Source organism: Panthera uncia (assembly GCF_023721935.1).
Source record: "Panthera uncia isolate 11264 chromosome C1 unlocalized genomic scaffold, Puncia_PCG_1.0 HiC_scaffold_3, whole genome shotgun sequence".
NCBI lineage: Eukaryota > Metazoa > Chordata > Mammalia > Carnivora > Felidae > Panthera > Panthera uncia.
In genome coordinates this window covers 102,954,112-102,980,495 of record NW_026057584.1, presented here as the reverse complement: position 1 = coordinate 102,980,495, position 26,384 = coordinate 102,954,112, and the positions used below count along the sequence as shown (strand labels likewise).

The 26,384-nt window shown below is 42.4% G+C and overlaps 1 protein-coding gene across 1 annotated transcript in view; it reads left to right on the top strand.

The window, feature by feature from the left end:
- The window catches only part of CLASP1 (cytoplasmic linker associated protein 1), a 272,017-nt gene that overhangs the window by 36,718 nt on the left and 208,915 nt on the right, over positions 1-26,384 (top strand). The window lies entirely within an intron of this gene.

Here is a 26,384-nt window from a genome sequence, read left to right as displayed (position 1 = left end):
GAAACAGAATCTCTTGTGCCTTTTTCATTGACCCGGTTTTCTGAGATTGGTTTGGACCTGGAAACTGGTGTTTACAGACTCTTGTTTTCCAAATGCATTAAACCTTGGTCTCCTCTAAGAGTCAGTAGGCTTTATACTCATTAAGGGACCTAGGACCCTAATATTTTACTTACAACTGCACATAAAAGTTATCCTGTCTCTGAAAGGTGAGCTTAACTTCTATTTCATTCACCTGTTTCTTCATTTAGCTGAAGTTACACGTGCTGCTTATGTGCTCAGCCTTGGTGCTGGATGGTGGGAGTGTTACAGGAGAGGTGTGGAGGGTCTAGTCTAGAGACACCTTATCTGTGTTTGGATCACAGTTCCGCTGCTTTGTGTGCACATTATGATGCTTTTGGGTGAGAGTAACTGAAGTCTGACTCATTGGCTTAAAGCCACTGTATGGACGTCGGGTGATTTTCTGTAAGAATTTAAGAAACCTGCAGTAGCTAAAGCAATGTCCAGGGAAGGAGAGTGTCTGCTTGTGTCTTTCTCAGAAGCTCCCAGCAGACTCTTATACATCAAATTGGCCAGAATGGCTTTGCCTGCCCACCCCAGCGTCACTGGAAAGTGGATGGGTGTCCATGATTTTTGTCTACCATCATGCTTGACCTCCTGATCTTAAGAGTCCGGCCTCCTTGGAGTGAAGCATGTGGCCATGTGAAGGAGGGGGGATATTTGAGCCCTGTCAGACTCCTGCTCAACAAGTACTGGGTCGGTGAGTGAACAAGCACTCCCTAAGTGTTCAGTTCCATAAAGGCAGACAGTGAAACACAGATTGGCTCCAACCGCACTATACTGACTGTGCAATAGCAGACTGCTGTTGGTGTACAAAACTCAGGTTTTATATATATTATGGATTGAAGGAGGAAGTTGGGGATGGGACTGAGGTAATATGGCTATTAAATAAGTAGCCCACAGAGTCTGCTGTACTGTGTGAGCTCTTAACCTCTTGGGCTCCGGTTCCCTCATCTACGGTGTTGGGATAACGGAATTATTATAAGCACTAAATGAAGGAGTGTATAAAGTTGTCCCGCTCCTGCCCCATAACAAGCACTCAGACGTTAGCAGTCGGTGTCAAGACTGGATCCTGCCTCTGAGGAGCTCATAGTCTGGCACTGATCAACAAGCAAAGGGTTTTACAGTACAGTAGATTGGGAGCAGTACAGTACAGGTGGGAGACCCACCGGACTGGGTGGGAAGCCAGAAGAACATGGTAACACTGCCTGGAGGAATCCAAGGTGCTTGAAGGTTGGGTAGTTTTTTCAGAATAGCGTCTTCCGGGTCACAAAAGCTTGAAAGATTAAGACTTGACCTTTCACAAAGAAATTTTTAAGAAAGACAGCTTGGTGGGAAGAAGTCAGCGAGATGACATTTGCTACTGACTTGCATGTAATCATGGACAAATCACTTTACCTGTCTCTGCAGTGCAGGTGTTTGACTAGGTAATCGGGACTCCAAGCTCTAATACCTTATATGACTTCATACCGATGGCTTTGTGGTCTGGGCCATGTCATATGGTTCTAATGTTACATGGTAGTGAGCACCCCCTTTCTTAATAAACTGTCTGAGTGTGATGACACTGCCCTTTGCACACCTGGTGCCCGGAGCTTGGAACACAGTAGGTGCTCAATGAATACTGGTTTCTTGGGTGAACCTGGGAGCTTGGACTGTTCTGCAAGTACTCCTGGGGGCTTTACCAAAATCTGGAAACTTACCTTTTAGACCTCTCCCCCACCCTTTTAAAATTATAGATCAGGATTTCTCAGAGCCTGACGTGCATTTTCAGTTTTATTTGATATGTTTTTTTAAAAAAAATTTTAATGTTTATTTATTTTTAAGAGAGAGAGAGAGAGAGACAGAGCATGAGCCGGGGAGGGGCAGAGAGAGTGGGAGACAGAATCTGAAGCAGGTCCCAGGCTCTAAGCTGGTAGCATAGAGCCTGACATGAGGCTCGAACCCACGGATCATGAGATCATGACCTGAGCTGAGATTGGACCCTTAACTGACTGAGCCATCCAGGTGTCCCTTGACATGTTTTATATATTATGGATTGAAAGGATTCACTTTACGTTAAAATTTTGCAGCTTGGCTTCTTGAATTTTTTTTTTTTTTTTTAAGTTAAGGACTAAAAGGATAGGAGAAAAGGGAAACAATTTTAGTCTTTTAAAACAATAGTACTTGAGTATTGTTATTTCTTAAAAGAAATTTTTTTTTAATGTTTGTTTATTCTTGAGAGAGAGAGAGAGAGAGAGAGAGAGAGAGAGAGAGATACAGAGTGTGAGTGGGGGAGGGGCAGAGAGAGAGGGGGACACAGAATCTGAAGCAGGCTCCAGGCTCTGAGCTGTCAGCACAGAGCCGGACGCGGGGCTCGAACTCACGGAGCGTGAGATCATGACCTGAGCTGAAGTCGGACGCTTAACCGACTGAGCCACCTAGGCTCCCCGACATTTGATTATTTCTTAAAGTGGTAAGCAAATTTGTATTTGGCATTAATTGCAGTTTAATAGCTATTTATTGCTCAGTTACCGTATGTCTGGGATGTTACCTGTTTAATCTTCGCAGCACCCCTGCAAGGTAGATGGTGGTACCCTGATTTTGTACATGAAGTAACTGAGGTACCCTGATTTTGTACATGAATTTTGAGGTATAATTTCTACTAGCGATTATGGAACTGGGGCTTCACTGTAGGTCTTCCTGATTCCTAGCCTCTGCCGCTCTCATAAGAACACAGTCAGCAAATTTTCTTAAAGGCCATGTAGTAAATACTTAAGGCTCTGTGGGCCAAATGGTCTTCTCACAAATATGTAAATAGTTTGGGTCCGTATAGTGTGAGAGCAGCCACAGGCAACACGCAGATGAATGGATATGGCTGTGTTCCGATAAAACTTAATTTACAGAAACTGATGGAGGGCCAGTTTGGCCCATGGACCGTAATTTGCCAGCCCCCAAACTAAAACATCAAGCCCCTACTATGTATAAATGCTTTTTCTTTACTGGTGAGAACCATTCATGATTCATCTGAGGAAAGAGTAAGGTTTATGATTTGCATGTGATTTTTGGAATGGGGAGAGCATTCTTACAGGTTTGTTTTTGAAGCGCTGTATCTGAATTTTGAGAAAACTTGCCCTTTGTAGCCTTCTCTCACTCAGACTCCTGTTATGATCAGTTTGCATTCTGTTAGCCTATCACTGATCATTTTTTTGTGAGTTGGCCTTGGACTTTCTTTGGTAATAGAAGTCATCCTGGGATGACTTCATGCTTCATGACTTGAAGCATGACTTCATGCTTCAACCTGGAAGCATTTACTAAGTGTTCTTTGTTGTCACAGTGACTGTGGGAGACACAGAAGGAGAGGAGAGACTCTTGTTTGTTTTCTAGATTACTCGGACATTAAAAATAAATCCCCAAACTTTGAATACGGCCGCCCTCCTTGATCTGGTCTCTTCCTTTAGTAAAACTTGAAGAACGAGGAAGATGGTGGAGTAGATTTTTGCCCGAACCTCCAGCCACTGTTGAGTTTTCCTTCCCCTTCTCTCTTGTGTAGGTGAGAAGGGATGAAAGGAAAGAGTGATCTGACCCAGAGAGGCTGCCTGGGCTCCGGCAGCTGGGGAGAATGAGGGAGCACGATGCTGTGCACCCCTCCCTGGTGCTGACACCTTCCATTCAGCTGGGCAGCCCCACACACCTTACATTTGCAGGCACCTGCACGTTTAGTGGGCTTGGTGGGGACCACGTGCTTTTTGTGAGTACAGTCCCGCAGTCCTTTCTCCACAGTTCCCAAATCCCTGAAGCCCCAAACGTAGTGATTTTCATTTGTTGTTTGACCCAGAGTCAACTGACCTGAAACTATGTGCAGTCTTGATTCACCTGCTCAGGGTGTGTTTCACAGCAGAAATACTCATGTTTGATTGTGGGCTGCCCTACATACTGTTTAATATATATATATATTATATTATATATATATATATAGAGAGAGAGAGACACATATATATGGTCTTTATGGTCTAACTGGGGACCAGGGGTAAGGCAGGTGAGAAGACAATGGACAGTGTAGGATAAGATATCATTAGGATATCTTAGGAGTGTCTATCATAGGAGTGTCTATAAATGCTGTAGGGTGGAGAAGAAAAGAAATGTTAGGGCTTGCTTAGTTGGAGAGCCCATGATGGTGAGGTAGAATTACACAGGGCTATGAAGAATCAAAAATAATGTGTTTTCTTTCTTTCTTTTTTTTTATAATTAAAAAAAAATTATTTTGAGAGAGAGAAAGCACAGTTGGGGAGGGGCAGAGAGAGAGGGAGGGAGAGAATCCCATGGAGGCTCCACACTCAGCATGACCTGTGAGATCATGGCCTGAGCCAGAATGGAGTCAGACGCTGAACCGACTGAGCCACTCAGGCGCCCCTAAAAGAAAGGAACGTGTTTCTAGTGTTCAGAGAAGCCTCACTTCCTTTCTTGTTCCTCCTCTCTGGGCAGCACCATCTCTGTAGACCATGGAAGATTTAGTCTTGCCTTAAGCTTCTTTACCTCTGCCCTGGATCAGGTGCCCTTGATAGGCGTGAGGGAAGGAAGGTGTTGACAGATAAGGGAGATTCCTCTCGTTTCCCTGGCCTCTGTCGCTACAACCTTGGCTTTCATTGAGGTTTTTACTTCCCCCTGTGTGTCCTTGAGGGGAGAGCCAGAAAAGATTATTGGATTCAGATGAAGTGACTTCTGTTTCTTTTTCTGGCAGTCTGCTGGGTGCTGCCATTAAGCCATGCCTCCGTTCAGAGGCTGTTCATTTCTCCCAGAGTTTGTCCCTGCAAGTGTTGTTCATTGGTTGTAAGATCTGCATTTCTCGGGGCGGCCTCCCTCCCTTCTCTCCTTCCTTCCTTCCTTCCTTCCTTCCTTCCTTCCTTCCTTCCTTCCTTCCAGCATTTACGTTTTATGAAACATTTCTTAAAAAAATCTTCTTAGGGGAGCCTGGGTGACTTGTTGGTTGGCACCTGACTCTTGATTTCAGCTCAGGTTGTGATTCCAGGGTTGTGGGACTGAGCCCTGTGCCCGCTTGATTCCCTTTCGATCTCTGCCTCTGCCCTTCTCTCCCACTTGCGCTCTCTCTCTCTCTGTCTCTCTCAAAAATAAAAAAAAAGTATAGTTGGTGCACAATGTTATCTTAATTTCGGGTGCACAACATGGTGATGAAACTTCTCTATACGCTATGCTGTACTCTTGACAAGTGTAGCTACACTGTCCTCATACAACACTATTACAACATCATGGATTATATTCCCCATGAATACATTTTATTCCCATGATTTATTCATTCCACTACTGGAAACCTTTACCTCCTACTCCCCTTCACCCATTTTGCTCCCACGCTTCTGGCAGTCATTCATTCATTTATTATTTTTTGTTCCAGTGTAATTAACATAGTGTTACATTAGTTTCAGGTGTACAATATAGTGATTCAGCAGTTCATGTATTACTCAGCGCTTATCAAGATAAGTGTACTCTTAATCCTCTTGGGGTATGTTTTAAAAAGACAGATGTCTCGGGGAGCCTGGGTGGCTTCAGGCGGTTAAGCTTCCAACTTCGGCTCAGGTCATGATCTCATGGTTCGTGAGTTTGAGCCCCGCATCGGGCTCTGTGCTGACAGCTCAGAACCTGGAAACCTCTTTGGATTTTGTGTCTGTCTCTTTCTCTGCCCCTCCCCTGCTCACACTCTGTCTCTGTCTCTGTCTCTGTCTCTCTCTCTCAAAAATAAATAATAAACATTAAAACAAAATGAAAAGGTAGATGGCTCTGGTGTTGTAAGTAGAAAAGCTATAGTGAGCAGTACTAAGCAAAAGCAGAAACACGTCAGGAAAAGTTATTTCAAGAAAATTTCGTGGATCGTCAAGTAAAAATGGTATGTTTGATGTATGTAATTAATGCACTTCTTTCGAAATACGTGTTTATATTATATGCAAGAGCATCAGAGTGTGTCGGAAATACTTCAGATTTGACTGTGAATAGTCTGGATTCCTGTGCTGGCTCTGCAGCTTTGACTTCTGAGCAGGTAACCTCCCTCATGTACACAGCGTTATGTGGATTCAGTGAGCCAGTGTACATAAGGTGCCGGTAGTGATTAGTGTGTAGCATGTGGTCAGTGAAAGGAAGACAGTGCAGACATTATGTAGTTATGGAGAGAAAATATGTAGAAAGTGGACTTGCTCATGGGGCTGAGGTTGCCTACCTTCCCGTAGTCCTTGCCGGCCTTGGATCTTTCGTAGTGAAGAGCTGTGCACTATTGATAACCAAGAGCAGAGCAGCAGCTGTTGGAGAAATCCAAGGGTGAGTTTACAGCCTACTGGTGGGGGTGCCTGGGTGGCTCAGTTGGTTAAGTACCCAGTTCTTGATTCTGGTGCAGGTCATGGTCTCGTGGTTCGTGGGTTCGAGCCCTGTATTGGGCCCTGTGCTCAGTGCGGTCAGAATCCCCCCGCTTGGGACTGTCTCTCTCCCTCACTCTCTGCCCCTCCCCCGGCCGGCTTTCTTGGTCTCTCTCAAAAGAAATAAATAAACATTAAAAAAAAAAAAAAAAAACACAACTTTAAAACCTACCGGTTGAGGACCCCTTTTAGGAGGGTTTAGCAGGGTTGTTTTTATTTTTATTTACAATACTTTGCCTTGCTAATTTAGAAAGCTAAAATTTAAATAAGGATATGTATAATAGAAGAAATCTTAAATTGAATGTCACAGCAGAAAGAAAAAGAAACAGCTGGGGTGAGAAAATGGAGCCAAAAATGAGGCGGATGAATCCATACATGACAGCTAATGTTTACTAATAGCTAACATTTATTTATTTATTTATCCATTTATTTATTCACTTATTTATAAGGTTTATTTATTTTTGAGACAGAGTGCAAGCAGGGAAGGGGCAGAGAGAGGGGGGACAGAGGATCTGAAGCAGGTTCTGTGCTGACAGCAGTGAGCCCAGTGTGGCGCTCGAACTCATGAACTGTGAGATCATGACCAGAGCCGAAGGTGGACATTCAACTGACTGAGCCACCCAGGCACCGCAATAGCTAACATTTCTTAAGTGCCCGTTATGGGCCAGAAACCATTAAATGCTTCGCATCTGCTGCCTCATCAAATTATGACGTAGGTACTACGTGAAAAGTCTTGTGATTAGTCCTATTCTGCAGTTGTTGGGGAAACTGCCTAAGAGAGTGAAGAGAGTCACATAACTAGAAAGTGTGAGAGGCGGATTTTAATTTGAGTAGTTTGACTTAGAGCCCACATCTGAATCCATGTGCAATGCCACTTTTTTGTAATGTTGCAGCAGTATTAATAATTTCTACTGGAGTGTATAGAATAGAGTGTAAGGACTCACCCCGGAGTTCACGGTGATTGCTTTAGGAGACTGGGTCCTGAGTGAGAGATAAGCAACTCATTTTGTACTTTAATGAGAAACCCAAATATTTAAGGTTAATATTTAAAACAGTTCTTTGGTCCTAGTAGACTCATGACCATAAATAAATACTCTTTTATTTTGGAAAATATTCAGACGTATCGGAAGGTTTCAGAAAATAGTGCAGAGAACTTTCATGTAGTTTCGCCCAGATCCCAGTGTTAACCCTTCACATTTGTTTTGTCTTTCTGTCTGTGTATGCACGCATATTATGATCATTTGTGGACCGTTGGAATGTGAGTTGTAGACACAGTGCTGTGTTGCTCTTAAACACTTGCATGTATTTCCTAAAAACAAGGACATTTGCTTATGTCATCTTAGCACAGTTATCTTAAGTCAGTAGTAGGATCAGTAGAGGAAGATCTGTCTCATCTGTGAGCCTTATTCACATCTCACCTGTTGTCTTCCTAACGTCCTGTGTAGCAAAGGCAAGAACAGTTTTCTTGTCCACAATCCAGTCCAGAACCACAGTTGAATCTGGTTCTCATCTGGATAGTCTTCTTAAATCTGAGGTGGTTCATCATCAGTCTTGCCTTTGTCTCTCTTAATACTTTGGAAGAGCACATTTATTTTGTACAGCCCTTCGATTTGAGCTTGAATGTTTCTCATGATTAGATTGAGGTTGTGCCTTTGGGGCCGAATACCATGCAGGTGTACTCTGTGCATCATATCAGGAGAGACACGGTGTCTTTCTCTTCCCTGGTGAAAGAGGTCTTTGCCAGGTAGCTTCCGAAAGTTGCTATTTTTATTTTTGATTTGTCTTTTATAATGAATAGGTATCTTATGGGGAGGTCCTTTGCGACTATGTAAATACCCTGTTTTTGACCAAACTTTCACCTACCAGTTTTAGCATCCATTGATATATTTTGCCAAAAATAATTATTACTGTGTTGTCTGCCATAGGGTGACTTTCTGATTCCATCATTTCTTCATTTATTAGTTGGCTCCAAATATTTTTGAAATATACATCCTATGTCTGTTTGTATAGCAGGAATTAAGCGTATATTTTGATAGTTATCCCCAAAAGGAACTACTGTGAAGAAAGAAAAACTTTTTCAAATTAGTCTCATTTAGATACATTTATACTCGTAAAGAATTTAAGGTAGTCTAATGATTTGTGAACCTATAAGATGCATGATGTGATGAAGTTTGGTTTGGGCTAGCAGTAATGGAGAGATGGTCGGCTCTACGTTTTCATAACGATTGTGCACGGGATACAGAAAGGCAGATAATAGCAAGACATCTTCCTGGATTTAGGATATTAAAGGACACTTTGCAGGAGAGGGAAAAAGCAGAGCATAGAAAACATGAAACAGAAGACAGTACTGAGTGAGATCTAGGTTATTTTGCTGTACTTCCTGTGGACAGAATCCACCAGCTTGTGCTTTGGACTAAGGGGGAAAATGTCATAAATGGGGAGGAAGTGCTTCGTGCCAAGTTCAGTGGCTGGTAGGAGTCTGTTTAATCATCCTTTAAAAAAAAATTATTCTGAGAGAGATAGTGCGAGTGGAGGGGGGGGGCAGTGCAGAGAGAGAGGGAGAGAGGTCGAGAATCCCAAGTAGGCTCCACACTGTCAGTGCAGAGCCTGACTCAGGGCTTGAACTCATGAACTGTGAGACCACGATCTGGGCCGAAACCAAGAGCCGAACACATAACCACCCATCTCTGGCATCCGCCCCATCTCTGTTTAATCATCCTTAAGCGCTTTGTGGAAGAATGGCCCTTAGGATTCTTTGTTTAAAAAATAGGTATTGGTACATATTCATATTACAATATATATTTGTAAGGTGTATTTTAATATATATTGATCCCTGAGATCAGGGGTCTCACGCTCTACTGACTGAACCAGCCAGGCATCTCTTAGGACTCTTGTGTGAGGGAAGAGAGATGGCTCAGTGGGCTCCACGAGGAAGCATGTTGCAGGTGACATTAATGGAGGTAGTGTTCTGAGATCCTACACTAGTGGGGCTGAGCAAGGTCCTGGGTAGAGGAGCCTGGAGAGATAGTGGGACCTTGGGACTGACTCTAGGGGCAGTGGAAGACATCAAAGGACTGCTGGGTGCTAACGACTGCCTTAGGAGCTAGGGGTGTAATGAAAGTGGCGTGGGCTAATACCAGGGGGAGAGGGGAGAAGCAAACTGGAGTAAGGGCATTAGAGAGGAGGACAGGGTCAGGGGGTTTTGCTGTTAGCTTGGGTATATGAAGGACTGGGGTGAATTTGAGAAGTCCTCAAGGTTTCAGGCTTCAGGATGCAATTTATTGACTGTGGGTAACCTTATGGAAAAAGGTTCTTTTCCTGCATGATGCATTTTTTTTTTTTTAATTAGAGAGGACATTTTGGGGCGCCTGGGTGGCTCAAGTCAATTAAGTGTCTGACTTCAGCTCAGGTCTGATCTTGCAGTTTGTGAGTTTGAGCCCCTCATCGGGCTCTGTGCTGACAGCTCGGAGCCTGGAGCCTGCTTTGGATTTTGTGTCTCCCTCTCTCTCTGCGCCTCCCCTGCTCACGCTCTCGCTCTCTGTCTCAAGAATAAACAATAAAGAAATTTAATTGGAGAAGACATTTTAAGAAAAAAATACCAAATAATTTGGAGGAACATTTAGGAAAATTTTTGTCTTTGACTTACTTTGGCAGAGGGTCTTAAGCCTTGTATGCTTTGATACATTTACATATGTATTTTGGGAACATCTTTTTTTCAAACACTTTTTTTAATTTAATTTTTTATTTTTTAAAATTTACATCCAAATTAGTTAGCATATAGTGAAACAATGATTTCAGGAGTAGATTCCTTAATGCCCTTTACCCATTTAGCCCATTCCCCCCCCCCCCAACCCCTCCAGTGACCCTCAGTTTGTTCTCCATATTTATGAATCTCTTCTGTCAAACACTTTTCTTTTTTTTAAGTTTTTTTTTCTAATGTTTATTTTTGTGAGAGAGAAAGAGAGAAAGGGGGGAGGGGTGGGGGGAGAGAGAAGGAGACACAGAATCTGAAGGAGGCTCCAGGCTCTGAGCTGTCAGCACAGAGCCCAACGCGGGGCTTGAACTCACAAACCATGAGATCATGACCTGAGCCGAAGTCGGACGCTTAACCGACTGAGCCACCCAGGCGCCCCTGTCAAACACTTTTCTTGAGGCTGCCTAATTGAAGTATTTGCAAATGCTGATTTAGAAAAATAATTTTGTTTTTCTTATGGTAAAAGTGATATGTGCCTGTTATATGAACAAGAACCAACTAATAAAACTTCTGAATATAAAGTTAAAATGAAAAAATTGAAGATCAGTCACAGTCTATTGCCATAACTAGTTTATTTTTATATTGGTAGAAAAAAGATGGAAAAAATATTTATGTAAGGCTGCTCATACTATACATGTTCTGTATGCGTGTGTGTGTGTTTTGTGTCTAGTTTCTTTCATTTAGTCTACACATGCTATTTTGTGAGCTTTTTTTTTGGTTACGTGTATGTCACGATGATTTTTTCACATCAGTAAATTAGATCACTTATGAGTTAATATAACTTTAATGTATTACTCTCTTCTGTGAATGGTTAGCCATCATTTCTTTATCCATGGTTGGTTGCTAACACAGGCAGTTTCTAGGTTTGTTTTTTGTTTGTTATAAGCACTGAACATCACTGAGTGTACATATGTTCACGCTCGTGAGTGTGTGTGCGCATGCGTGTGTGTTGACCGTTCTGAAAACCTTTCAGCCTGAATTGCTGGGTCAGAGTGGGCCAGATTGCGCGCCCAGCGGTGGTGCAAGAGTGTGTGCTTCAGTACCACCTGTGGGTGTTACCGTTTCTTTGGACAGCCTTCCGTTTTCATGGGCAGAATATCTCTGTGTAGCTAGAGCAGCACTTGATAGAGAGGATGTGAAGCACATCATTTTATTTTTGTTAATCTCATTTCCCCTCTATTTATTTTTTAAAGTTTTATTTATGTAAGCACTCTCTACTCCCAGTGTGGGGCTTACACTCAGGACCCCGAGATCAAGAGTCGTGTGATCTTCTGATTGAGCCAGCCAGGCACCCCAATCTCATTTCCCCTTTAAAAGATTGACGGAAAAAGGTTTTGTCTTCTTAAACATGAGCAGAGAAGAAAATGTCTGTAGTTCGGTGAAGGAAACCCTGATACCTTGACAAAGTCCACTTTGTTGGATTAAAGAAATTAGGTCTCTCTGTCATTTTATTCCCATTAGGTTATCTTTTTTCTACACAGAATGAGAACAATATTGATTTATGTCCCAAGAGAGTTGTGGGGTGGGGGGAACCATCATAGTCCATTTTTTGGAATGTTCCTCTCCTTTTCCCAAGTGCTTTCACACCTCTTGTAACCTAAATGTCAGCTCATCTTAACTGTTCTGTGTTGGGAGACACTAAGTAATGCCAAGTAGATGGTAATTTTGGTTTTGTTGGGCAGCGAGGGATAGGTGTGTGATCTTATTTGATTCTTCATATGATTCTAAGGCATTTTTTTTTTTTTTTAAACAGCTTTGCAAAGAAAAGGACTGATATTAACCTTTCTGATCATGGGAAGGGAGTCAGATAAACTTTATGTTGAACAGGATTTGAGTTCAAAGCAGTTTAGGCTGAAAAGGTGCATTATTGGGGCAAGTCACACCCACAGTGGTGGTTGAGATTACTGTGGAGACAGCACTGGTGACTCGGGTGGGGGAGGTCTCTGCTTCTGTCTGGCCAGTGGCTTCTTTTCTGTGTTGCACTCATGTCCCACTGTGGGTCCAGTTCACATCTTGTAGCTTCACCATCAGAAGAAAGAGTCTCTCTTTCTCCAGCTTGGATTACAACCACATCCCTCCCCTCCCCAGCTTGAGTCCCCAAACCCTTGACCCACTCATGGTGGCCAGGTAGTTGTGGCAGTGTAAGAAAATGGTGGCCCCCACTCAGTAAACCTCATGTCAAGGGATGGAGTAAGGAGGACAGGTTGCCCTAAAGGAATGAAGCTTGGCTCAGGGCAGGTGGCTTGGGTGTGACCACTGGGGGAATTATGAAGTTTGTCAGAGAAATTCATATTTTACAGTTTATTTATTTGAGAGAGAGAGAAAGAGAGAGAGAGAGAGAGCACGAGCAGGGGAGGGGCAGAGAGAGAGAATCCCAGCCAGGCTTCCTGCTGTCAGTGCAGAGCCTGATGTGAGGCTGGATCCCACGAACCACAAGATCAGGATCTGAGCTGAAATCAAGAGCCAGATGCTTAACCGACTGAGCCACCCAGGCGCTCTAGAAGTTTCTATTTTAGATTGCTTGAAAGGCTGCAGGGCTCTACTGAAGTCTCAGACATTGGGATCAGAGGCCCGAGTTTGTATCACAGCTCCTTTTACCATTTGTGTGGATTAGCCCCGCCATTGAGGCTGTGCTTCCTGAGATCAGGTGTGAATAACCTGAGTGTGCGACGTGTTCCACAGTGCTTGGCAGAATTCTCTGTCTGCGTATGTACCTCGCTTTGCTGCTTTTCTCTCCGAAGACCTGTGTTATTTGAGCTTTTAGACCTGTCTTCAAACGAGAGGTTTTCTATCTTTCCCGACCCCTTTAAACTGAGCACTTTACCCTTTGTGATTGTCATTGTGGGTTTTGGAATCACAGTGCCAAAATGCCCATGATGTTAGGGGTATAATGCCATTCTTTCTGTATTTTAAAAACCTGAAGTCCGAATCATTTATGTGTGATGTACATAGTGATATACTGCATTTAACATTTCACGTGTGCTCTTACCACCACCTGCCTGTCCTGTTTAAAACCTTTCTTGGGGTCTCCTATAGTAACTAAGGAAATGGGACTTTAAAACAGCTAGTGAAGTTGTGCCTTTAAGTCTGTTCATCACTTATATTTTCCTGAGACCCACTTTGGGGCATTTACCTCTGTTAGAGCTCCTAAGTCATTTGAAACTTAGGAGGGAAGTCTACGGCCATACCACTCTGAACGCGCCCCATCTCGTCTGATCTCGGAAGCTAAGCAGGGTCGGGCCTGGTTAGTACTTGGATGGGAGGTGGGAGGGGTAGACGCTGAGCGTATTGAGAGGAGGAGGTGGAGAAAGCTCCAGGCCTCGTTCCAGCCCTCACCTGGATCTGGACCACTTCCTTGTTCTCAGGACTAGATCCCCTGCCCCCTTCTTGTCCCTTCAGGTCCAGATCTGTTCTCTCAGGGCCAGAACTCTCCTCCTCTTGGGTAACTTGATGTTAGCCAGAATCAGCCTTCTTGCCCAATGATGCCGCTTTGGGAGTAGTGTGTTCGGAGCAGGTGGGCGAAAGCCAGTGTTCCTCACACTAAGTACTGCTTGGGGACTAACTGTGCCGCACGCTACCAACCCAGCCCCGAGGGGCCGCCCGTACTGACTGTGTTTGTGACTCTACTGCTTTACTCTGCAGCTCTTCATGTAAAATGGATGAGGACGATTTAGACTCACGGGGCCCCAGAGCACAGGTGGTATGGGCACAATGGAAACATGCACACACACTGAAGACAGCTGACAAAAGATGGGCTTCTTTTCCTTAATGCTTCCTAAGCCTGCTTTAGTTCAAGAAAACCTTTATGTATGTGCACCATTTATATATTGATGTTACATAGAGAGCTATATGCTGCTTTAACATTTATGCTTTTACTCTGTGTCTACATTAATACATCAGTAGCTCAGACTTCACATTTTTAAAATACAGAAAGGATGGTATTACACCATAAAAACACTGGCATTTTGATGCTAGAATTCCAAGGAAAAATCCAGTATGACATGTGCCAGACTATTAATAGAGTATTTTTAAGGGGGAGGGGAAGTGTTATAAGCGAATGTGTACTTACTACTTATGTTTTTCATTGTTGGAATTTTTTTTATATATACAACTAGCATTAAAATTATTATTTTTTCTTTTTTAGGAATACTGTAGGGCCCTCAAAAAAAAAAAAATACTGTAGGACCCTCGAAAGGGCTTGTTCTCTATGCATGTCATCTTTATTTGTATTAGGTACATGACTGTTTACTTTCTGCCCAAGACTTTTACCCTTTTTTTTTTTTAAATTAAGTGTTTTATTTTTTATTTTTGAGAGAGAGAGAGAGCGAGTGAGCGCAAGCACGAACGAACTGAGGAGGGACAAAGAGAGAGAGGGAGACACAGAATCCGAAGCAGGCTCCAGGTTCTCAGCTGTCAGAACAGAGCCCAACGTGGGGCTTGAACCACAAACTGTGAGATCATGATCTGAGGCCAAGTTGGATGCGTTAACCAACTGAGCCACCCAGGCGCCCTAAGACTGTTACCCTTGACAGAGGAGGAAGTGGAACGATCAGGTTGAAGGTGGCAGAACAGGAAGCCATCTGGAACTCCTCATGTTTTTCTGTGCTCTGAAGAGAAACCTTGGTGGAAGGATTTATTTTTGTAGAATGAGATCCTGATCCACCCCACCTTTTTTTTTTTGATTCCTTTCTTTAGGGAAAATGGATCTTTTTCTTTTGCCATCCCCAAACTAGGTATACCCTGTTAGGGCAAGGGATGCCCTTCTGGAAATAGGAACACTGACAAAGGAGAGCTGACGGGCTTAGTCTCTGGGGAGTTGTGCTCTAGAGTCCTACTTTGGCGCTTGCTTTCATATACCTCCGGCTGTTCCAGCCACTGCTTTTTTGTTAACTTGTGGGCAGATGCTCCCAAGCTGTGGGATGCTTAGGAAGCCCTTGGTAATGTTGGGGCTCCCACGTATCGGTCCCTTCTTCAGAGGGGTGGCTCCAAGTCTGTAACACAATAGGCAGTTTTTCATGGAAAAGTTAAGAGCCTGGAATCTGGGGCCACATTGCTTGGGTTAGGGCTCCTCTCACTAGCTGTGTGATGCTGGGTAAGTCACTTAACCTCTCTAGGTCTCAGTTTTCACCTGCAAAATGGGGACAATACTGATCTCACAGGGTTATCATGAGGGTGAAGGAGTTTATACATGACTGCAGACTTGTTAGCTTTGTGATCATTTCATAGCATCCAGTGGGGTACTCTTTCTTCATTTCTTTGCGGTTGATCCGGCACTACCCCTGCCTGCCTTTGGTTACTGTTAAAGATTTAACTTGTCCAGACAGTGGCAGCAAGAGAGGCCGTAGAGGAGTCTGTCAGGTTGCAGAGCAGCTTCATTCCAGCAGCCTTTAGAGGGAGCACTGGCTGAAGGGGTGTGGGGGGGCGGGGGAGGAGGGAGGAGGAAGCAGGAGGAGTAGCGCGGAAAGTTTACTGCCCAGGTCTCTTCTTTGCCTTCAAAACACTAAAATGGATTGTGGGGTGTATGCCCTACCTTCCCTACCTTTTCTCTCTTTCTTTCTTTGTAAAACTGTTTTGGAAGCAAATAAACAATCATCTTAAGGGTGGGGGGAGTCACATTCACCGTGGGGTTATTTATCCACATCCCTCCGGAGAAAAACCACGGGGTTAGAGTGTGACTTCAGGTGTTTGCTTCCGTACCAGGCTGCGGTGAGGGAGAAGTTTCAAGTCGTGTGCACGCAGTTTGACTGGCTGTGTGTCAGGGAGCCGTGGAAGGCCGTGGACTGGCTGTGTGTCAGGGAGCCGTGGAAGGCCGTGGAGAGTTTCCAGTGTTGGAGGAAATTGCACTCAGACGTGCACGAATCAGATCACAGTGAAGGGCATGAGTATGCATGGTAGCAAGAATGGGAAGGGGTTTGGGTGGGATGATACTAGCCTGGTGGGCACTTGAGAAAAGAGGAAGGCGATTTTGCTTGCGTGAAGTCAAAAGTGAACTAGAGAAGTGTGGGCTTTTCATATTTTGCCCAAAGGAATAAATGCTGGTGGAGATTGTTGGAAAAGATTGTCACCAGACATCTGCTCTCCCACTGAAGAGTTAGAGGTAATAATAGGTTTTTCTCTGCATTATTCTTAAATCTTAACCCCACTTCCCAGAGGTTAGTTAGCCCTGAGACACCTCAAGGTGAAGTAATATCCCCTTTAGGCACATAGTCAGCTTTTGACTAGAATTTGAGTGGAAGTCTGTAGAACATCAAGGCTTTTAGGCCCATTCAGCCTATGGCTGGTAGGTTTAACTTTTTTGCCCTGTTGTCATGTTGTTTTGGGAGTATGGTAGGAAAAATAAGACAAGTCTTGGATTTCCTGCTGGGCTAATAGTAGTGGGTAGTGAGTTTAAATTTTCAGTGGAAGGAATAAAAAAAAAAATTCAGCAGGTGCTTAGAAGAACATCATCTCTTATCGTAGTGGATGGGAACTGACTTGGTGTCCACAGCTGAATAAAAAGAACCCACAATAAAGACTATAGGTTGACTAGCATTCTACTCTTAACAGCCAGAACAATGTCGATAATCTTAGATCCAAGAAAGAAAACACGGATTTCTTACTAAAAACAATAAGGGCTTTTGGGGAGGGAGAGAAATGATTTTTAGGCACTAGTTAATAGTACCGTGCATCAGAAGGAAATCTAGCTGGATATGGTCGAGCAGCAGATGAGGTAAAGTCAATAAGCAATCTTATTTTTTAAATGAGGGGCAGTCAGGATCAAATTCATTTTCCTTTTTGGCTGGTTTTGTTTTAATATTTGATTTGGAGTCTCTGAAAGTTTTCAGTGGAGCGTTTTAATTTTCAAAAGTAGCATGCTCTTGGACTGAGGCAAAGAATTGCAAGTTTCTGCTCATATTTATTGGCCCAGGAAGTAATTGCAAATGGGCCCTGTAGGTCTTTGGTTCTATTTTGCATCCTGCCCTGCGGTCCTGAGGGCTTGGCTGGCCGTCCTGGAGTTGCGGCAGCCTTCTTTCTGAAGCGGATCCTTTGCTCCGAGGTCACCTTTATGTGATGCTGGTCTGCCTGAGAAGAGAGTCTAAAGTGGAAATTCAAGGTCAGCTATGTAAGATAGCCATTGCCAGAGTGACACACAAGCACACAAAATGAATCTTCCCTCCTCCCATTCTTGGTATTAGAGGTCAGCGCAGGGGTCTCATTGCAAGTTTAGGGTAGGAGAGAATGCTTTTTGACTGATTGAGGGCATGGCCTCTCATTTCTAAATGGTTTAAAGAGTTTATGCCCCATTGTTTGTTCATTCCAAAGTCCTAATGATATGGGTGATATTTTTTTCTCAGACGGGAATGTGGCTTTTGGCAGTGACTCAGCATCACAATTGCTTGAAAATAAACAAGTCCTTTGGTGCCAATAACCAAGGCCTCTGTGCATGTGATGTGTGTCCATGAAAGAAAAGTGTGGCCGTTGATTAAAAAAAAAAAAAAAAAATCACTTGAAATTAGAACTGGAGGCTTTAAAACTGGGAAAATCTCAACTGTCCAGCATTAGAATAAAAGATACATGCGTGTAAATGTTTCCACACATTTGTCCAGAAGATGGTGTGCTTTGCAGCAAGTATGGTTATAAAGTGTTTTCAGTGACACGGGGAAATGCTGATGGAATAATGTAAAATGAAAAAAGGTAGGTGCAAAATTTATATACACTGAGAGCTATGTACAAATGTATAGAAAAAGTGATCTGAAAGGAGATAATGAAAATTTTAATGGTATTAATCTATATGATGAAATTATAGAGGATAGGGTTTCTTTCTGTGTTCTTCTATTTTCTAAATTTTCTACAGGAGGCACATATTATTTTTATAAACAGGAATTTAAAACTTTTCTTCTATACCTGCTTTTGAGAAGGTGTACTAGTCAGGAAATTATAGGGATGAGATCTATTCTCTCTGTTACATGAGGAAATAAACATAACTTAGATTTGTTGCAGAAAGCACTGCCTTTGTAACTTAGAGTGATTCCTTCATTTTTCTCTTGGAATTAAGGCAGCAACAAAAGTAACTCTTCAAATTTAAAATACATGATGCCCAAACAATACTGCAGTCAGGATCAAGAAACCACTGAGCATATTCAACTGCTTCAGCCCCACTTTCCCCATAAATGTGCTTATAGTTGCTCTAAAAAGAAGTAAAACTCTGTAGAAAATCTGTTGCTGCATTTAATACATGAGTTGTTTTGATAAGTTTTGCCAGCTAAGTGAGCAAACATTGGTATAAATTTAGCTTATCTTAATGATTTACTGCTTTTTTTATATACATTTTTGTGGTAATTGCTAGGTGTTTTTTTTTTTTTTCCTTTTTTCTTTTGCCTCAATTTCGAGATAGGAGATGGTGAAATATGTCATGGCCAAATGTTCAGAGTTGATTAGCAATGCAGTCAGAGTAAGCCAAATCTGGGTGATTTGATTTCTGTTTTATAATAGAAGGAGCACTAATTCAAGAGGAGAATGCTTATTTATCTTCCCTGATACCTAATGATGGCGTGAGTGGAGTTGAAGCGTGCTCTGAATATATTGCAAACCTCGTAGAATGGAGATCTTTTGGTTTAGAAGGAATGTATTAAATCTTATCCTTTTCACTAACAAAAAACAGCCTTAGTAAGAGTTATAATTGCATTAGTGGCTGTCAGGGACCGAGGAGAGAGGCCCAGGGCTTGGGGAGTGACCGCTAATGGGTAATGGCATTCTTTGTGGGGTGATGAAGATGTTCTGGAATTAGGCAGTGGTGATACAGATGCAAAATCTTGCATATACTGGAAATTAGTGAATTGGAAACTTGAAAAGGATGATTTCCATGGCGTGTTTACAGTATCTTAATTTTTACAAAAGGGGGAGAGGATAATGGAGTCCGTATGTGAAGAAGTCCCATATACGTCCCACCAACCCTGTCAGTACTCTTTAATAGGAAGTTACAGAGATGGCTAGTTCTGAGAGAATGTTGAATTTTCACAGGCTTTTGACATGAGAGTAAAAAACCCTCTGTGATTCAATGATCCATCACCTCTAAAATGTTAACTATGCAATGACAATCTAAGGATATGGATAATGGTGTAGTTAACAAAAGATCTGTTTCAAAAGTAACATTATGGGGATGTGTTAGTGTAGACTGAACTGTTTTAAACTTTGAAATGAAACAAACGTGTGTTAGGTGTCAACAAATAATTACATGAAGGAAAAGGAGGGAAGTAGGTAGGTTTTCTAAAGGCTCACAAAAGTGAGGGTTTTATTTTATTTTATTTTTTTATTTTTTGTTTTAAGAAGCAATTGCTTTCTTACGATTTTTAAATGAAAAAAAAAACTAAAAAGAAGAACTCTTAACATATTTTGAATGTCTGGTTATACATTAGATCCTTTGATCATTGCTTTCCATATCTTAACGCCATGTGATTACCAGAAGAGCCATATTTCCAACCCATTTTAAATTTGGAAAATTAACAACTAACATTCCTCACTCCTTCCCCCCCCCCGAGAAATTAAAATTATATGAGTGAATGCCTTCCTAAGAAGTTCCCAAAGAACAGTGAGGAAAATAACTTACCTGATAACTTACCACCCAGAGATGCCCCGCACCTCGGTGAGCTTCCTCCTGGCCATTTCCCTTTGCATATATCACATTTCTACAGCCTGTTGGTTCTTTGTTGCTTTGTTTTACTCAATGTGAAAAATGAGTCGTGTAGCCTGGGCGCAGGGCTGCAAGAACACCTGGCCCTGGGGGTTCCAAACAGACCAGGTTTGGCCACTTGTCGCAGACAACATCTAAAGACACAGAGGAGCAGTGGTGATACAAGAAAGGAATTTATTTCAGAGAGGCCAGCACCAGGAAGACTGCAGACTAGCATCCCCAAAACTGTCAAGTGCTGAAAATACTTCCAGGTTTATGTAAGGAAAGTGTGGGCCAAAGGTCTGTTACTGCATGCAGGTGGCCAGTACCTGCCCAGTCTGCCTGTCTTGGGGTCAGTCACGTGGGGTTGTCAGGCCAGTCCCTGTTGTTTGAAGGCATAGTTTTGGTTCCCATCAGGGATGCTTTGCCCTTAGGGACTTTTGCCTGAGTTCAGACATAAGCTGGAAAGAGGAACTTAATTAGAAAGTTCGATGTCAAAATGCAGGTAGGTACAGTAAAACCTTGGTTTGGGAGCATAATTTGTTCTGGAGACATGCTTGTAGTCCAAAGCACTTGTCTATCAAAGTAGATTTCCTCATAAGAAATCATGGGAACTCAGATGATTTGTTCCACCACCCAAAAATATTCATATAAAAATGATTACAATACTGTAATATAATACATAGAAAGTAATTAAGAAATATACAACATAAAGAAAAATGAATTAACCTACACTTACCTCTGAAAACCTTCGTGACTGGTGTGAGGGAGACAAGAGAGAGGAGGGTTATTGTGTAGATGACTTACACTATCCCTAACGGAATCACTTCTGTTGGCTCAATGGAATCTTTTTCTTTTCATGCACCTTAGCAAGAAACCTTTCCAATGACACTTGCTTTTGCCTCCTTTTGAGGATTTTGCGGAAATGTGACGTTGCATTGTCATTAAACAGATTCCTTGCCAGCACTGCTACAGCCTTATTCGGGTGGTGCTTTTCTACAAAATTTTGTGCTGTTTGCCACATTTTACACATCTCCCTAATCTCATTTGTAATGAGGGATTCCTCCACCTTTTCCTCCTCCTCTGCAGATGAGATGAGGACGTAGACTTCTTACAAAATCTTGGAAAATCGGCCACCTGCATACCTTGTTCATACTTCTTGATTTCCTTCTTAACTTCCACCATAGTCATCTCCTTCTTTTTACCTCATTTCTTTTCAACCTTTTTCAGCATGGGGGCCATTGCATACACTCACATGAATGTTGACTACAGTACAGTATTAATAAACTCTTGTCATATACTGTATTTTTTTAATGTTGATTTATTTTTGAGAGAGAGAGAGAGGGGAGAAGATCCATTGGCTCATTTGTGATCATGTGACATTAGGCGTCATGTACAATCCATTGTAAGACATTGCTTGTTTATCAAGTTAAAATTTATTAGAAACGTTTGCTCATCTTCTCGAACACTCACAGAACAAGTTACTCGCAATCCAAGGTTTTACTGTAGTAGAAACCCTCTTTCAGTAGAATTTTTTTTTTGTTATTAGAAGATGGTCATTTCTATAGCCTTATGATATTCCTTTTTACGTGTGCTGTGATTTGCTCTTAACTGTTAGTGATTTAGGCTGTTGGCAAACTTTTTTTAAGTTTTTTTTTTTTTTTAATAACAGCAACTGATGTTTATAGAGTACTTAACTTTTTTCAGGCACTGTGCTAATAACACAATACATGCATTGTCTTATCCTTCAGAACCTTATGAGAGAAATGGAATTATTCGTTCTTTTTTACAGATAAGAAAACTTGTCCTAAGTCATTTCAAGTTTTTATTTAAATTCCAGTTAGTTAACATACAGTATAATATTAATTGCAGGTGTACAATATAGTGATTGCAAGTTTTTGCCATTTAAACAATATCGTGATGATTATGCATAAGGGTTGTGTCTAATTTTCTAACCTTTTGTCATGGAATTTTTTCAAGTATACATGAAAGTAAAGAGACTAAAACAGTGAATCCCCTTATACCCACCATCCAGTTTCAACAGCTATTGGCATGCTACTGTTCTTATCTGTTCTCCCTTCACTTTCTCCCCCTGGAGGATTTTAAAGCATGCTCCACACGTCGTATCATTTTGCCTATAAAGATTTCAGTATGCATCTCGAGTAAATAAGGGCTTAAAAAAATACCCACAATACCATTATCACACCCAGCAAAATTACCCCAAATTCCTTAATATCATCTAATAGCCACTCTGTTCATTTATCCTCCATTATTCTGAAAATAGCTTTTTATAGGAGATTTGTTTGAAGCTGTATCCAGATGATGTCCCGTTACATTTAAGTTTTTGTTAAAATTGGCAATGGTTTCTCCCTGACCAACTTTTTTCCCATATAGTTTATTTGTTGGAGGAACTATATTATTTGCCCCGTAGAGTCTCCCTTATTCAGGATTTAAATGATTGCATTTTTTATTGCACTGCGTCATCTAGCACATTCTTCTGTTTCCAGAAAGCTGGTAGTTCGATCTGATTCTAGAAGCTCTATTAGCTTCAGTTTTTCTTTTTGTAACCAATGCTGCTTAGGTAGTATGTTCATCCATTGGCATCACATTAGCAGGCCTGTATTGTCTGTTTGTCCCACTTTTCGGTGATGCTCAGATTGACCAGTGGGTTCAGGTGTCCTCACCGATCCTTCTGTTACATGATGTTACACTTAAAGTTTTAGTAGAAATTGATGATTGCTGCCAAGATTATTTTATTAGATGGCAACAGGACAGTTTTCTAATTCTGCATTCCTTTTATTTATTTATTTATTTTTATTTTTTTATTTTATTTTTGGGACAGAGAGAGACAGAGCATGAACGGGGGAGGGCCAGAGAGAGAGGGAGACACAGAATCGGAAACAGGCTCCAGGCTCCGAGCCATCAGCCCAGAGCCTGACGCGGGGCTCGAACTCACGGACCGCGAGATCGTGACCTGGCTGAAGTCGGACGCTTAACTGACTGCGCCACCCAGGCGCCCCTGCATTCCTTTTAATTGTATTATTTATTAATAGATTCTTGTGATTCTCCCATAAAGAAGAACTTTGACTCATCAACTAGTTGCTTACTCTGAACTACATTCTGCATAGGAAAGCAGTTAGACTGCTTTGTTCTTTCCTTTGGTTTATCAATTTTCAGATCATGAGGTGGTACCTACCAGCTTCCAAAGATGACCAAGGAGGGTCTTTTTAGTATTAATATAACCAAGGGATTTAAACATATTTGTTTTACACTTGACCATCTTCTTGATGTCCCCTGCTTGACCAGCAGGAGCCCTTTCAAGTTGTGTCAAAGGGCACAGAGCCAGTTCCAAAGGAACTTTTCCAGTAAAAGGAATTGGGATACCTTAGAGAAGTGGCTAATTGCAGGTCTAGGCAGGAATTGTCCACAATATGCCTGGGACAACTTGTCAGATTTGAAAACGGGGAAGCATTTTATCTGGTTTCACACTATATCAAAGTCACCTGTTCACATGTGGGCTCCCCCCACTCGATTATGAGCTTCTGGAGGGCAGGGGCTGTGTTTTGTTTTGGGGGTCTAATAATTCAGATCTGCCCCTGCCGGAGGTTCTGCATCCTGCCCCCGCCTCAGCACATACTTTTTGTTCAATAGAATTTGCCTAATGAATGAAAAAAAACCCTGACCCTTCCTGTGCATGGTGTTCCATGTGATTTTGTGGTAGTCAAGTGAGAATAATGGATGTGAACCAGATTCCATAATACCTTGCCGTTATAGAGACCTGTCTGTCAGGGCCTCAGGGCTTTGTCTTGGCTCGTGGTAGCTTTTAAGTAGGCCATTTTTCTATTGTTGGTGGGAATTTGCACCTTCCGGTGTTGGGCAGGGTTTTAGCTGTGTCTCTTTCTCCATAGCTCATAACGTGAAGAGGCTCAGTAGGTCGTGCACCTTGGCTTACTCATCTTGGTACTGCTGGGATACTGCACGGTTATTATCAGTTTGGGTGCATGTAACCTTCCACGTTCCTTTCTCTTTCCCCCCCCTCCACCCCCACTCCTCTGGAAGTAGGAACTAAGACTTTTCCTTTGGCATTTTTATGCTGAGCTGGGAACACTTGATTTCGCTCAGCTCCACTCTGGTGTGTAGTCCGGAGGAGATCGTGTTCCCTCTGAGCCGTGGCTTCCCAAGGAAGATGGGTGAAATGGAGAGCAATGATGGTCCCGGCCTCGCTTACTGTATATAAAGCTGGGGACAGAGGATTGGTATTCACTATTTTCCTCTTACTGTCTCCCTTTTACTTTGTGGCCACTTGAGATTTGGAATCTGACACATCTGTATGCTCTTACCGATAAGCACTAAGCACTTAGCTCTAAAACTTCTTTTTTGTTTTTAGTCTATTGTGTGGTCAAAATAAATAGCATTTCACAGGACAGAGCTGCCCCTGGGTTTTTTTTTTCTTAAAAAGATCCCTGTTTTAAAAACTGAGATAATTATAAATTCATATGAGAAATAAGACAGAGATCCCTTGCATAGATGTTGTTTCCCAAAAATGGTTACTTTTTTGCCAGGCTGTGGTTGAATATAACCAGGATATGGACATGGATACAACCCAACATCAGACTCACAATATCCAGCTTTATTTGTACTCATTTTTGTGTATCCTTTGCTTACAACCTGAAAAGTTTTTTTTTTAATCCAGCATTTCAGGTTTGTGATGCCAGGGTAATAGAGAGATACATCACACTTAATATGAGAGAATTCATTTATAGATTAAGATGACATATGATATCCTTCCTTTTAATTCTACTGTATGTAGGAATATAGACCATGATAGTTTTGGGCCAAATAGTACAATAATATTATCCAGCTGATGTTTTAAAGAGTAGATAGCTGAGTGCCTGGGTGGCTCAGTCGGTTGAGTGTCCGACTTTGGCTCGTATCATGATTTCACAGTTTCATGAGTTTGAGCCCCGTGCCGGGTGCTGACAGCTCAGAGCTTGGAGCCTGCTTCAGATTCTGTGCCTCCCTCCCTCCCTCTCTGCCCTCCCCGACTCACGCTCTGTCTCTCTCCCAAAAATAAATAAAAGCACTAAAAAAATTTTTTTTTCAAGAGTAGACAACTAACTTATTGCATGTGCATTCTTGCATATCAAGCACACTTCGAAAATGACTTAACACATACTTGAAAACTATGGGGCGCCTGGGTGGCTCAGTCAGTTAAGCGTCCGACTTCGGCTCAGGTCATGATCTCATGGTTGTGGGTTCGAACCCCACATCGGGCTCTATGCTGGCAGCTTGGAGCCTGGAGCCTGTTTTCCATTCTGTGTCTCCCTCTCTCTCCGCCCCTCCTCCCACTTGCACTCTGTCTCTCTCAAAAGTGAATAAATGTTAAAAAATGTTTTTGGAATACATACTTGAAAACTGATGATCAATATCCAATTTTCACTTTGTTTACACTGTCCTTTGTGTACATTGTTCCTCTGCTTTGAAAACCATGTTTTCCTGAGCACCATAGAGTACTTTACCTGCGTCCAGCCCTGGGTTAGTGGAACCTGAACTAGATTTAATATGTTTGTGCTCCCTCTTTCTGTTTTAATTAATTGGAAGAAGATGGTGGACAAACCTTACAGGACTGCTCCTTAGAGGACCTTTCCTCCTCTGTTCTTGTTCAGGTTGGAGGCATGACCAGACACCATCCGTGGAGGTCTGGGGCTGACTCTTACTCCTTAGGTCTCAAATGCCCCCTGCCCCAACACACCCGACCCAATTATCGATCAATTGTGGTAGTGTTTTTCTGAAGTAATCCTTTTTGTATTTCCCTCCATATTTAAGAATATGTGCCTGCTGGAAAATAGAAAAGCATAAAGAAAATGTTAGCAATTATTTAACCTGAAGTATCTTCTCAAGCTTTTGCTTTCTTTTCATTGTAGTCTGTCTCTAACACAGGGCTCAGACACCACTTTCCTCTTTCCTTGGCTGTTGAAGGAGCTTTCTGACGGATCTGCCTGTCTGGGCCAAGTAAGCTTTCTAAAACACAGATCTGTTGTGTCCCTCCCTGCTCGGAAGCCTTGAGTTGTCTGCTGTCTGCAGAAGAAAGCTTGAACACCAGGGCACAGTGATCAAAACCTTGCAATATTTTTTGTCCCAAACATGCCTTTCTTTGCTTTCCTTCCACCCTTTTCCCTCCACACTGTGGCCACACTGACTTGGTGTCTCTCTTACCTTTGCTCGGTATGGATCACCTCTTCTTGGCCTTGCCAAACTCCTTTACATGGTTGAAGGCTCAGCTTCAATGCCGTGACCTCTGTAAAGTCTGTGCTGATTTTCCCCAGTTGAGAATACTACAATGGCTGGTGCCCCCAGAGCCCTTGGACCACATGGCACTTTTGCCAGACCATGTTGTGCCTTACATTGTGTCCCTTTGCCCACTTGTTTTAACTGTATAGTCCATATTCTTGCAGATGAGGACCACATTTTATCTGTCAAGGGGTGTCTCTGATTCCCTTGTTTGCACAGAAGGACCAGCATATAGTAA